This window comes from Macaca mulatta, chromosome 13 (genome assembly GCF_049350105.2).
Source record: "Macaca mulatta isolate MMU2019108-1 chromosome 13, T2T-MMU8v2.0, whole genome shotgun sequence".
Classification (NCBI taxonomy): Eukaryota; Metazoa; Chordata; class Mammalia; order Primates; family Cercopithecidae; genus Macaca; species Macaca mulatta.
The window spans coordinates 65,015,989-65,030,952 of NC_133418.1; positions in this window are offsets into that span (position 1 = coordinate 65,015,989).

Here is a 14,964-nt window from a genome sequence, read left to right on the forward strand (position 1 = left end):
GCCTGAGGTTACAAGTTCAAGACTAGCCTGGCCAATATGATAAAACCCCGTCTCTACTAAAACTACAAAAAATTAGCTGGGCATAATGGCACATGCCTGTAATCCCAGCTACTTGGGAGGCTGAGGCATGAGAATCACTGGCATCTGGGAGCCAGAGGTTGTGGGGAGCCAAGATCATGCCACTGCACTCCAGCCTGGGTGACAGAGTGAGGCTCTGAAAGAAAGAGAGAGAGAGAGAGAGAGAGAGAGAGAGAAAGGAAGGAAGGAAGGAAGGAAAGAAGGAAGGAAGGAAGGAAGGAAGGAAGGAAGGAAGGAAGGAAGGAAGGAAGGAAAGAAGGGAAGTCCCAATTACTTATATATTGAAATACATAACACAAATCTTAGATAAAAATTTTGAAAAGTTATTTTCAGCTCAGTTCTTCCCTCCTTTCTCTTTCTTTTATTTTGTGTTAGGCTGGAGCTGATGTTCTTCTTGAATATAGATCATGTTCTTTCTTTTCCCTATTTTTAATGGATTCCCATTTCTGTGAAGTCTGATGTGCTTCTGTATGTTGGTTAGGTTGCTGAGGACATGGACTTCACGGCTGCGTGAATTTTCTGCAGAAAGTTATTTTCCTCTCCCGGTTTGACTCGGTGGTGGAGGGTGCTTGGTGAAGGAATTTGAGTGCTCATTAGAGTTTACTGTATGGTGCAGCAGGGGAAGTGAAATTATAGAAGCCAAGGGGCATGGAGGGAGAGGCAATTGTTAGACCAGTGCTGACACCAATAACTTTTTATGAGGGTAAGTCAAAGCATCAGGGAGGCTGGAACCAAGTTTTCACCCTCTTGAACCTATTACTATATATCATGATAGAGGATGGAGAGAAGGCAAGCCTCACTCTCACGCTGGGAGGGGAGAAAAACTGAAGTTCTAGAGACAGATGGCAATGGGGAGGTGTTTGGACTCAGCTTTGGCTAGGGTGGGCAGGAGTATTAGGAGAAACCATTAATGTAGCAAATATAATGAGAATCAATACCTGATTACCCAGAATAATGAAGAAGCACATCCCAGTGGGGGAAAAAATAGCTTAGTGGGTGATAGGTGATTCCACTGATACCTGAGGTCATAACTTCCATTCTCATCTCCTTGTGAGAACTAGGAATTAGTATACTGCTCAGCATGCCAGAGACATATGATAAATCTTGGACACATAAGGTCTGAAAACTAGTGCCTTTGATGTCCCATCTTACCAACTCTTTGGCCTGATAGTTGACACACAGGGTGGCATGAACTGACCAAGCTGGGATCCACATTGCTGACAGGACCGTCCAACCAATTGCTCATGTCAGTTCCCATTTGACACGTTTCTTTAGTCATAGGAGACGCCACATTTAGGAAAAGCGTGAGGGAGCCCAAACTGGACTCTTCTCTGTGGCAGTGGTAACTAGATTTTGTATTTCCTAGAGATATCATTGTCCTAGAATGTTTCCAACCCCTCAGGTGGCTTCAGCTGTGCCAAGCTTAAAAAAAAAAAAAAAAAAAAGAGAACCATTTCCTTCAACCAAGCAGGAATAGAACTAAATTAGTAAGAATTTGCCCAAGGCCGCAGCTTCTAATTTATGTCTTTATACTTTCATCTCCTGTGGTGTCAGTACTCTATGCATTTTCCTAGTTAGTTACTTTTTTTTTTTTTTTTTGCTTTTTTCTTTATATCATTGATAAACATATCTGTCTCGGGATTTTATTAGCAGAAGATTCAGAATTCTTTCGGCGAGACCCTCAAACCATCCGCGTCCACCCATTATTAAAAAAAAAAAAATTCAAACTGCAGCCACAGCAAACTAGGCAGCATGTCTGTGACACAGAAGGTGTCCAATTGTTAGCATTTACCCTCCTCCGCTCCCAACTTTGCATGGCTTGTGCGCAAATGCTCTAGCGGTAGTGGTTAGCTTCACTTGTGGCAGGTAGAACCTGGCAAGGGATGGGTCATGTGAGAAGAGAAGGGCTGTCTCTGAAATGTCTTGAAGCAGCATCCCAACCTCTATTAAAGAATGCTTCACTGTATGGGAGCACAAAGTGAAGTTACAGTCACGCTTTGGACGAGATGGCAGGCCTCTGTGCAGGTCATCGTGCTTGCTCTGTGTGTGGTCACTGTGGAGCCTGCTCCATTAGGATTCCTGGAGAGTGAGAACTTCTTGGATGGTACTCAATGGTCTTTTGTGCAGACCTGGAAACCGGCCTCAGTGGGTTTTTGATGCATGTGAAGAAGAAGCTCTATGTAAAGCGAACAGGGAGATGAAGCTGATTCCAAGGCCCTAGGGTCTAGATCTTTTGTCTTTAGCTTACACTGAGTTTGGCATTCAGGAGTCTCCTGTGATACCTGTCTTGGAAGCAGGCAAACTGGCCTCCTCTGCTGACTTTAGGGTGACTGTTCACACCCTCAGCAGTGTTCTCTCCTGGGCTGGGGGGTGGGGAAGTGATGCTTCTCTACTGGGCAGCATCTTGTCCTTCAACACCAGACCCCACTTTGTTTTTTCTGAGGGCTTGAGACCTTAGCTTTGTGCATATGCCCAGATGAGAGGTCTTTCCCTGGTGATTTCCATGAACAGAAATGGCGGTGGGAGAGCGCCCCCTAGGAAAAGTGCCTGCTGCCTATTTGTCCTAGGCTGTCTCCTCTTCCTGGCTAGTTTTCCTGCAGAGGAGCATCGTACGAGGAGAAGATCCATCCTTCTTTTTCTAGGCTCTCTCTGACCTTTATTTTAAGTATCCTGTGACATGTGTACATGTGTTTTTATTGCAGACTGCCTCAAATCCATTTGGATATGGATGCTATACAAATTATAAATAAATAAATACATGATAAAGAGAAGATCTCTTCCCTGCCAGCTTGTTGCTTAAAAGGCAGCCAGTTTGCACTTGCGCGACTCGGCTGCTGCTGTTGCTTTCGCTGGGTCCTATGCCGGCAGCCAACAGGAGTGAAAACAAAATCTGTCCCTTTCAGCACCACACGTTCTTCTCCTGAGCCGAGGGGAAGAGGTGGCAAGTATCATTTGCCAATCAGGAGCCAGATAGCCTTTCCTTTATGGAATCACACATCTTTAATGACATTCTGCTGAGTTTTGTAGAGTCAGGCTGGTAAATAAGATAACCACTGTTTTTTTTCTACCAGGTACAGAACATCTATATTTCATTCCATTCCCACAGTGCCGCACAGACCCTGCCTTATTCTCCTGTTCTTCCCCTCTGCTTATCCCTTGGAAACTTTCTCATGAGAAAATGCTCTACCATCCTCCATGTATTCCTCATGTAAACTTCTCAGCACTTGCCTTAAAGAAATCTAGGCTTTCCTTATCCCCATTATTTCCAAGGAAGACATCTGCTTATTGTTTTGGTAGTTCCTTAATATAACTCTTGCTTGCTCCTTATCTGGGTTACTCTCTCTTTCAAAGCATTTTTCTGCCTTCAAATTCCTGGAGCTTGAAACAATGACACACAGATAACTTTCTTCTTTGCTCCTCTTACCTCTGTATCTGTAGGTTGGCTGTGAAAAGAAATTATTTATGTATTCCTAAAGGTAGTCGTGTTGTGTTGAGTGATATAACCTTATTTAGCTTACGTTAGATGTTACGGCGAAGTGATAGTCGTTTTAAGTCAGGTAGTTCTGTGATGACCTGTTTGCTTAGAAAGGATAGGGGTAATCTGGAGTAGCTTGGGGTAGGCAAAGATCAGACTGGGCTGAACACAAGGAGAAGCCCAGAAAAAGAGAATGCTCACAGAAGACAGTTGGAAGCAGGAGCCATTTGCAGAAGTTGTAGGCTTCAAATAAGACAAGAGAGTCTTAATGGAGTTTGTTGAAACATTGCTTCTAAGCAACAAAGTAGTGTTGATATCATATTTAACATTTTAGCTCTATAGCAGAGAATAAACAAGGAGAGTAGGAAAAAAATTCATGAAAAGATTAGAGACAACATGTGGTGCAGAGCAGGAAAACCCATGCAAAATTGTAGTAACGGAGGCTTTATTGCAGCAAAAACATCGTATGCCCTTTGCTCTATATGTTTATGTGTAGTGTTTATATTTATAAGTTAATTTTATTCATTTCTATGTTGTTTTATGGATAAATAATTGTATTTCTGAATGTAAAAGAGTGGGCCATTATATATATCCCTCGGCTTCTTTTTCCATTGCTTTTCTTGTGGTAGCTAAAGAAAAACTTTGCTAGATTTTAGAATATGCTAAAGAGGCCCCATTGACCTTCCAGTGGAACAAAATAGAAATAAAGAAGTATTAAGAAATATCAAATAGCCTCCTTAGATCACATCCTAATTAAAAAAATTATTATGGTAAGTTATGTATAACATAAAATTAGCCATTTAAACCACTTTTAAGTATATAATTCATTGGCATTAAGTAGATTTACAATATTGTGTAATCATAACCACTATTTCCACCTTTTTTCATCAATCCAACAGAAACTACAGAATGATTAAGCAACAACTCCCCATTCTCCCCTCTCCAACAACCCCTGGTAACATATGATCCTGTATCTGGTGGTTTACAATCCTTCTCCCGAGAAAACCAAGGGGTTCCATGGAATATCTCTGTGCTCATCTCAGTCTTTGAGGCTCTTTTCCATCCCTCTTCTTCATCTGCACCTAGAAACATTTAGAATTTGTCACCTTATTTTAATTTTGTAAATAGTAAGATTTTAATTGAATCAAGAGTTTGTGGCTTAGACATTTTTAGAAACTGTTAGTTCATATCAAGTGCTTAGTTGAGAGCGAGGCAAGGAAGGCTAAGGTTCCTCATGCGAAGTCAGCCAGTTGCCAGCTACTCAGCTAGGCGCCTGGACTGAGACACATCTGCACGCTTGGCAGGATATTCACTTGGTGTCTTTGTTCAACATGTAACTAAATTAAAGGAACTGTGCTGTGTAAGGGAAGGCAAGAGAAGAAGATTATTGTGACAATTCTCAATCCTTTTCTGTCATCCAGAACAATACAGTTCTGGTCACAAATTTGCATCCTTTTTAGCACAGTTGGCTCTTATAGTTGACCATATTGAATTATCTTAGAAGGCAACTTGTCAACTATGTGTTGTTACTATAGAATGCCTCTTGCAGGGTTCTCTTCTCCTTCCACCATTGTCCCAGTGATTAACAAGTTATTTTTTCTTATCACATATAGTTCTCCCCCCTTAGAAGAGATCTATAAAATACAACTTTCTCAATTTTGGTACATTTTCAGCTCCACTTACATATGGCTACCAGTTCTGAATACACAGTAATATTATATAGTAACAGTGAACCTCTTTTACATTTTCTTACTTTTGAGCAACAGAAAGGAGCTTAAGTGATTATTGAACAAGACATTGTTACCTAGAAAGGACATTGGACACTACACATGCTATAAAGGTAGACCTAAAGAGAAGTGTTCTGGGGCCGGGCGCAGTGACTCACACCTGTAATCCCAGCACGTTGGGAGGCCGAGGCGGGCGGAACACTTGAGGTCAGGAGTTCAAGACCAGCCTGGCCAACATGGCAAAACCCTGTTTCTATGAAAATTAGCTGAGCATGGTGGTGCATGTCTGTAATCCCAGCTACTCGGGAAGCTAAGGCGGGAGAATTGCTTGAACCTGGGAGGCCGAGGTTGGAGTGAGCCGAGTTTGTGCAACTGCACTCCAGCCTGTGTGACAGAACCAGACTCCATCTCAAAAAAATAAAATTAAATACATAAATAAATGCAAGTGTTCTAAGGTGGGATAATTTTCTGCTGAGAGAAAACAGCAGTCTTCATTGGATGAATTTCACTGCAGTTCTTGAAAAGAGTTAGGTGGTCTGATCTAGTTAATCTGTCACAGTTTCCTGGAGCCCCAAGATTCCATCTCTCATGGTAATTAAATGATTTCTGGTTATGCATATGTTCTATGGATATAAATTTTATTTTCTTTGGAACAATTATATACATACATATACATCTATATGTGTGTATAGATATACACACATATTTTATTAGTTGATTGTACAAAAGTATAAAAAAAATGGTAATGGCACTCAGAAGTTTGTAGAAGCAGTAATTTTCAATCCATTTGATATTATATCTAAATAGAAAACAATCAGCTTGGAGGTTTTCTTGCTGACTGGTATATTGACATGATTGTGATACCTCCAGCTGGCTTTTTCACACTGAATGACAATTACACGCATGCCCCATGATACTTGATGCTCACAGAGCATAAAGAGAAAAGAAAACAGTGATCTTAGGTCCATGAGGGAAGGCTATAACCACGGACAAAGTAAGCAAATAGAAACCCAGCTAATTGAAAGGGAGGATAGTTAAAATTTAGCAATGTTGAATTGGGAATAGCATCAATGTCAAAGGGAACTTGAATTTTGCTGGGTGATTGAAAAATAACATGGCAAAATTTTTTTTTTCCTCCAAATTTATGGCACCAATATAAAGCAACTTTTTTTTTTCCCCCATGTGTCTTAAAAGGGAGCCATTGAATAGACAGGTCTATAATGAGTTGGGATAAAAGTCATTGTTTTCTAAAGTCAAAAATAGATTTTACCTTTTTGCATGTTTTTACTGTGACATTGTAGGTGCGTGACTTTGTGTGAATACAGACTTTGGTGGCTTCTGTGTGATAGCTCTAGGCATCTGAGTCTCTTTACCATCATGTACCCTCCTCCCCTACCCCCAGTAATAATACTTCTGATTTTTAAGGTAAGGAATTATATGTGCCTATTTAGTTAATAATAAATAACAAACAGAAACATATGAAGATAAAACATTAAAAATTCTATTTTGTATGTTTCTCACAAGTAGCCGGGGGTACAGTGGAAAGATCTTGGGCTGGAAATTCAGAAATCTTAGGTCCAAGTCTGCATTATGTCACTTACCATGTGGTTGTATAAAGTAACTGTTCTTCTCTTTATCTGTTATTTTCTTCCTTCAGTTTGCACAATGAGGACAGGAAATTTACTTTCAAATTCCTGGGTTATTTTGAAGTGATATGTAGGAAACCGTTTGGGAAGACAGTGATATACAAATGGTGTGGATAGGTGATGCTCCCAACTAGAAATTAGTCTTTTCAAAAAATCATTGTGTCTACATGGCATTTCATTTTGTTAAAGACAAAACATGACAAATAACCAGCCATTTTTCATTTTTCATTTTTCATTATCATTTTCACCTAAATGGACAATGGGGGTTAGTAGAAAGGCAGCTAAGTTGGAGTCAGGATCAGCTAACTGTGGAAGCTTGTGTATGTTGCTTTATATCCCTGAGTCTTTCCTTTTTTATCACTCAAGTGTAAATGCTCTGTTTCCTAAGTTCCTTTAAAACATTCAGATTTGATAAGCTTTATCCTCGTTTACCCCATTGTGCCCCTACCTTTGGACACACACACACACACACACACAGACACACTCCTCTCTACCTCATTTTACTTCTCTTGGCAAACTTTAATAAGGTCTTCATGACTCAGTTCAGTCATCATTTCTTCTTGAAGTGATAAATTGTTCTCTAATTCCTCTTTCCTACCTGAGTCGGGCTTAAGTATTCTGTATTCTCTGCATACCTTATGTCTATCTACATAATTGAACTCTGCTGTGTTGTTATAAGGTATTTACGTGTCTTTTACCCCAACTACAGTCTAAGATCCTCAAAGACAGGGATTATGTGCTGTTCATTTTGAGGACTGGTGATTAGTAGATTCTTAATAAATATTATTTACTGAGTAAATAAATGAATGAATATTTAATGTATGAGAAGCTCTTTGAAACGAATAAAATAAAATGTACAATATGATATTTTTCAAATATAATAACAGAAAGAAGTAGCATTTGTCTAGTGAACAGCACTGTATTTGGAAATAGGAAATCAGTTATGGAACCACTTCTACTAATTGAATATATAACTCCAGGAAAATCATATAAGTCCCCTGCAGTTCAGTTTCCCAACCCAAAATACTGAACATGTCCCATTACCTGACTCATTAAGAATACACAGAGGCAAAAATTAGAACAATTAATGATGTCTCTATGTTTCTCAAAATAAAGATATATTATGCACTTTTTAAAAGTAAAGATATGCCATACATACTTAGGTGACTGTTTTATGCTGGCTCATAATCAAATTCATATCTCATTTTATATTCAAAATATTCATGAAAAGTTTTCCCTAAATAATTTTAAAGTTAGGTAACTTTTTAAGTGAACTGAAGGGAATTTATATTTAAAGCATACCAGTTATGTAAAATATATAACTTTTTTTGAAGGAGAATAATTATTTCTAATTTATTTTCTAATTTAGAATTTTCTTGTAATACCAATCTCTTAAAACAGTACCCCGCTGTCGCTCTGTCTGCCTCCTCTTTTGTCCAGAAAGCTACTGGCAAACAGCAGTGGAGAAGAACTCTCCCCCAGTGAACCACCTTTATTTTGTTTGGGAAGTTGGGCTTTTGTTCAAGAAAAAAACCACTGTCCTGCAAATGATAACTTTCAGAACTATATAGGCACAAGTATTTGTTTCTTTGAAAAATAAGTAAAGAAGTGTTAAGGTAATGCTTTCAGGAACTTTGGGAAATTTTATTTCCAAACTAAGATAAAAGGTAGATTTCTTAATAATTCCCTAGAGGATTGGGGATTTCCTTTTTCTTTCAAAAATTATGTAGAGTTTTGTTGTTTCTGTTACTATTTGTTTCTCTATTTTAGAAATTGACCCACAATTGAGAAACAAGTCCAGAATGAGTTTCTTATGTAATTAAGATGTTACTCACTCTCACATTATTAGGGAACTTTTTGTCCTTACCTGGACAAGACTGTAATCTGGGCATTGCTTACTCTTCATTAAAAACACAAACTAAATAGTGTCTAGATTGTCCTTGATATGATGCCGATATGGAACTGGGTGCCCCCCCCCTTTTTTTTAAGTGTCTCACTGTCCTTCTGTATGAAATTCTGTCTCATGGGAGAAGGATACCTCTGTCGTGATTGCCTGTTTCAATTTTCAGTAACTTGATCAAAGCGCACTGTATGTACAATAAACTGTACCCATGTAAAATCAACATAACTACCACCACAGTTAAGGTACAGGATATCTCCACCACCTCCAAATTTCCCTCATGCCTCTTTGTGATCAATTTTCAGGTCACCCCAGCCTCAGGCAACCACAGACCTGATTAGTTAGCATGACTGTCTTTTCCTGAGCCTACTTTCTTGAGGCTGAGTTCCTTTGTAGGGAGACAAACTATATAGCTGGAATGAAAAAAAGGCAGAGCTGAAGCATTTTTTTAAATGAATTTCTTCAGATTGGCCAAGCACTAAATTTCTGTGAAAGCAAGGTTTACTTGAAGTCATAGGCTAGTCACCATTAGAACATGGTAAACCAAAACTATAAAATTGGAATGATATTCTTTTTTTTTTTTTTTATGCTTTAAGTTCTAGGGTACATGTGCACAACGTGCAGGTTTGTTACATATGTATACAAGTGCCATGTTGGTGTGCTGCACCCATCAACTCATCAGTGCCCATCAACTCGTCATTTATATCAGGTATAACTCCCAATGCCATCCCTCCCCCCTCCCCCAACCCAAATGTCCATCAGTGACAGACTGGATTAAGAAAATGTGGAATGATATTCTTACATCTGAATCATTTGATCCAGAAAAATCCTAGTGGGGGAGATACAGGGTTTGCAGCAGTTTTGGTGAAGTAAGTTTTCCATTTCTTACCTGAACTGAGTCCCATGCATTTAACCATCACTAAGATAAATGTAGCTCTAACATTCATTTTTCACATGCTCACCATTTGGAATTGAGTTGGTGGTTTTCCTTTGACCATGTGAACTTCTGGGACATTAACTCTTATTTTTAAAAGTTCAAATTTTTGTCCTACTTCAAATTTTGAAAGTGGTCAAGGAACAGGGCTGTGATTATTCTTTCCCATCTGGCTTTTGCACAATGGTTCCGACCACTGGACATTTGACTTTATAAGGCTAAGAATCAAGCTCTGTTAGTGAGATGTTTGCTAAAGGATTGAAATAAAATCGCCTGACTAGTATTTTATGTTTGTGCCACAGTCCAGAAATAAACATTGCATTTCTTTCTCTAAATATATATGTGTCCCGGACTGACAACTATTGTCTTTTTTTGGTTTTCCAGTTAAATAGAAATTGTTCCTGGATGAAGGAATGGCACTGTTTAAAACTCTTTTACTCTGAAGAGTCTCCTGGGTAAGAAGGAAAATAGATTTCCAGTCTTAAGAATCAAATACCCCTATTTGATGTCAGTCCCATGACTTTCACCCCACATGTCAGAATTGTGGTAAACAGGACTTTAACCTGTATCAAAGTCGGGAAGCTCTTATATTAGGCCTGTTCTAGACACAGATGCCTTTCTAGCTTATAGAAGTACCTTTTTCTTCATAATGTTTAGTGGAAGAAGTGACTTGTAACCTTTGACTGCCTAGGTTTTCCCTCTTCTCTTTGTGGGGATTTAATTACTCATTTCTCTTTCACTTACTGTTTAGAAATTCGGGGGAACATAATTTACTTGAAGCAGTAATTCAGATTTTTTTCCTTCTTCCTCTTTTTTTGTTCTTCCATAGGCAAGAACTATAGTATATGCAGATTATTGAGAAAGGAAAAATAATATCTGAAAAAGGTGGCGTTCTTAAACGGCACCAGTAGCATTAATGTCATGTCTGAAGCACCCATTTGTGTCAACTGTACAGACCTTTCAATGGAAAATTGTGCTGTGCTACCTTTTAAAGTATGAAATGCTAATTTGGGATTTACAGTTTTTGAACTGGAGGGCTGCATTTTGCATGGGATTTTGTTTAATTTCCCAGTGAAAAAAGGCATTTGAAACACAACTGCCTACAGCCAACTGTCAACAAAAATCAACTGTAATAGCACAGAGCCTGTCACTGATGTATGTGGTGATGTGGTAATCTTCTCAATTTAGCTGGATATTTCTTCTTCGTACAAAATAGCTGAAAGTCTTGCTAGGCATTTATGAATATCGGGAGGTGTTATTAGGCTGATAATGGGACCAGATTAAGGAAGTGTACACTGGTTCAAAGTGTCAGTTAAAGAGACACAAAATGGGATGATGCGTGGTCCTTGGTATAAGGGGCTCTTTGGATTTCAGGTTTGCTAAAGATTTGGGCGATAGCATGCTGAGTTCCATCTGCCGTGAAAGTGGCTTTCTGAGAAAAAAAATAAAGTTGTTATGCTATTTTTTCTCCCAGAAATCTGTTTTTGTTTATCAAGAGGGTGAAATAAAAAATCTCTGAAAATGGAAGTGAAAAGGGCAGGCTAGGGAAATCTCCTGGGGTGGGACTGGTCGGTGTTCTTCTCCCTTCAACAGTGAGAGCCAGCGGTTGAGGGTGACATCTTTTCCTCCTAAGTCATGATCATCTAAGAACTGAGAGAGAATTCCTTTGGAGTCTCTGTATTTTAGTAGTAGAAACCTCTTTAAATTCTGGGTATTATTCTTAAAATAACTGGATAATGCCAGGTGAAACATAAAGCTGCATACAACCTAGACTTTGGCAAGGCACAAAGTTGACCCTTCATATTAGTTGTCATCAAAACACAGCGCTAGTAAAGCTTCTTTTATCAAGAGGGGATTTAGAATCAAATGGCACTTTATATTATCAGTAACTAATTTTTTTGGATATTTAAGTGAGCTATCTTCAAATTCTGGCCCCATCATTTAATAGCTCTGTGGTAGCTAAGCTCTGTGATCAAGTTCCCTTATCTCAAAATTGGATTAATAATTGTACCTACCTCATAAGGATTGTGTGAGAATTAAATTACTTGATAAATGTAAAGAGCTTAGAACAGTGTCTGACATATAATAACCATCATAGAATTAGCTATTTTCTTACTAACAAGCAAAATATTCATTATTGTTCAAGTACTCATGACAAAAGAATGGAAAGAGGAATATACTAGCAGATATTCTGCATAATCTGTTATGAAAGGTGTACTCATGTTTCTTAGTCATTATTTTTTATGTGTCCATGGGAGACAAGAGTGAACTGCATTATCTGAACTACATGGAATATGTTCTAAGACACTTATAAGTTCTGTGACTGATAGGAACTAAGAAGTGCCTCACCATGTCTTGTGCATTGCCTACCACTGGCCCTTTTCCCAGGGCTCTGCCCATGTGTAGCCCCTGCTTCCCATGTGATGCTGATCCATTCTCTTCCCTGCTTGCCATGGCCAGTGATGATAGACCTCTGATGATGAGGGTGGCGGGGGGTCGGGGTGGCAGGGAATAACTTGAGATATGCATGTCAGTGACATGTCTTGGTGCATTCCTAAAAGAAGAATTAAGCCAATCCTATTCCTTCCTCCTCGATTTTATACTTGAGTACAGAGACACAATTGTTAGTTATCAGTAGGCGCATACATTTAAAGACTATAAGAAGAGGAGGGTTAACTGTGGCCTTGATAGTTATGCATAAATCAAAGTTATGAAGAAACCATAGAGCAAAGAAAAAAACACCACCCCCACGAAAGAGAAGGAATCTCTGAGGCTGCCTGTTTCTCTGTGTTTGCTGAGTTCTCATGACTGGCTCTACAGTATTTTTGGATCCCACGAAACTTCTTTATGTCCCTATAATGAACTTCATTCCCCTTGACTTCCCACTGTTATGAGTGAGTTTCTGTTGCTTGCAACCAGTTATGACACCAAGGGACTAAGGTGCCATGTGAAAATAGGAAGTAAAGTTTTCTAAACACTGAATGTAATCTAATTAAAAATAAAACTGATAAAAGTATTTAGTGGGGAAAGGTTTCCCTAATGATATTCAAAGTCTTGAGAATGGAAGGGTGGTAGAAATAAGGGAATGGGCAATGATCTCTTTAGGTCTTAGTGGACTTGTGACAAGGTCTTTGCACACATGGTGTTACTTTCTAAAGGTTAGACAAATGGTTAACAAGTAAATATAAATAAATATTGTAACATGGTAATTATACATTGAGAGGGTGTCTATGAAGGAAGTAAACAGGAGTAAACATAGGAGACTGGTTGGAAGTTTGGTAAAGGGTGTTCTTTAGCCCCAAATGATTTTGCTGGGAGTGCCAGTGCACTGTTTAAAAATTTCACATATGACCTTGATTCATTCCCTCCCTCCATCTGCCTTGGCCAAAGATGATAGATCAGGGATGGATCTTTTATGAATGAATGTGGCCCAAGGCAGGCACAGACACAAATATAGGTATGTATCAGATTGGCATATATTTTGTATAGGTTTAGAACACTGCTAACAACCTGACTTTTTATCTTCAAAGATGACACCAAAAGCCATCAATAAACTAATGAGGGCTTTTTTCTCTCTTTCTTTCTCTCTTTGGAATGGATTTGGATGGTGAATAATGGAACAACAATTTAATGAGCCTACCTTCTGCTAGACAACATGCAAGATTAAACTCTCTGATTTATTGAAGAAAGCCACCCACATTCTCACCTTGTGATTAGTGGCATTTATGTATAAAGTGACTGCCTGGGATTCAGCCTTCTGTCTGGATCTGGGAAAGAGTTGTTCTCTCTGGAGCGAAGGGTGCTCTAATCTGCTGTCTGCTTCTTCTAGCATCAAGTTCTAGCCTAAATTCCTTTTAATCAGGAAACCATATAGAAATAATTAGTGTAAAAGAGAAATTAACTATCATTAGCCAATCGATTTTTTTCCCTTTTAGAAATAATTTGCTATTCCATTTCAAGCTTTCCAACTATTTTGATGGGATTGTATATTCAAGTTGGAGAAATAGTGTGGTTTTTTGTTGTTGTTCTTATCTCCTCTTGTTAAGATTGCATAGTTAATTTCTGGAGGTATACAACCTCTTGAGTACTCAAGACAGGAAATAGAGCGATTGCTGTTCAAAGCTTTTAAGATCATTGAATACCCAGAATATACTTTCTACAGGGTACCAGCTCTATAACTATAAAAGCAAAGAGGGATCTAGAGCACTAGAGAGGGAATACACAACACACAAAGTTGCAATTACCAAGCAACAGAATTTACTGAGCATGGAAAATTCTGTCACTAAATAGATGAACGGTCCTCTTGAGTCCTTCCCAGGATGCCAGACAAGTGTTCTCAGCAGGGGCTTTCTCATCTTCAGGGATTTTACTTGGGAAAAAAAAGTTGGACAGATAAAGGCACACTGACAAGTAAGCTTTTGGACGGAGAAATGAGGCTAGGAAGCTTCTTCTCCGGAAGATGAGTGTTGGCCAATTAGGGGATTTCACTAGAGGTACTGACCTTGACATCCTCTTGTAATTTTGTTTTTAGGTCTTCTTTTTTGTGCACTTTTCTTTCAAAGGCACTTAAATATAACAATAAAGAATATAATTACCACTACCTCCATTGTTCATAACAAATGACATGTCATGAAATAATTATTGTAGGCAAAATGGTGTGCTACCTTCTACCTTACAGTCTGATTTTATTCTAATAAGAAGATCAATATTTCTTTCTCTTTGTCATAGGGATTGGACAAAGTATGAGACCAGTACACATTTTAACAAGATGAGTATTCTCTGTTATTTACCATACATTTATTCAACAAATACTTACCTAGAGCCTACTTTGTGCCAGAAACCATTAGAGATGCAGTAGTAAACAAGGTAGACAAGGTCTTTGCACACATGAGATTACATTCCAGTGAGGAACACACATCATCAAGTAAATATAAATAAATCAGATAATCAAAGATTGTGATGATTACCAGGAAAGAAGTAGTGAATGAGTGGAATTAAGGTTTTCTGAAAGTTTATCCATTTGGATGCTAAGGGTTATCTCTTGTTTACACTAAATCTCCAGCATTCCTCCTTAGTCTTTGAAGTGAACTGACACTTTTATTTTTCAGATTTACATACATAGCTATGTAATTACAACTCCAAGCTTTTCTGCCACTTCTAAGCAAATCCTTGTCTCCAAATCTCCCCTATATAGACATTTTAGA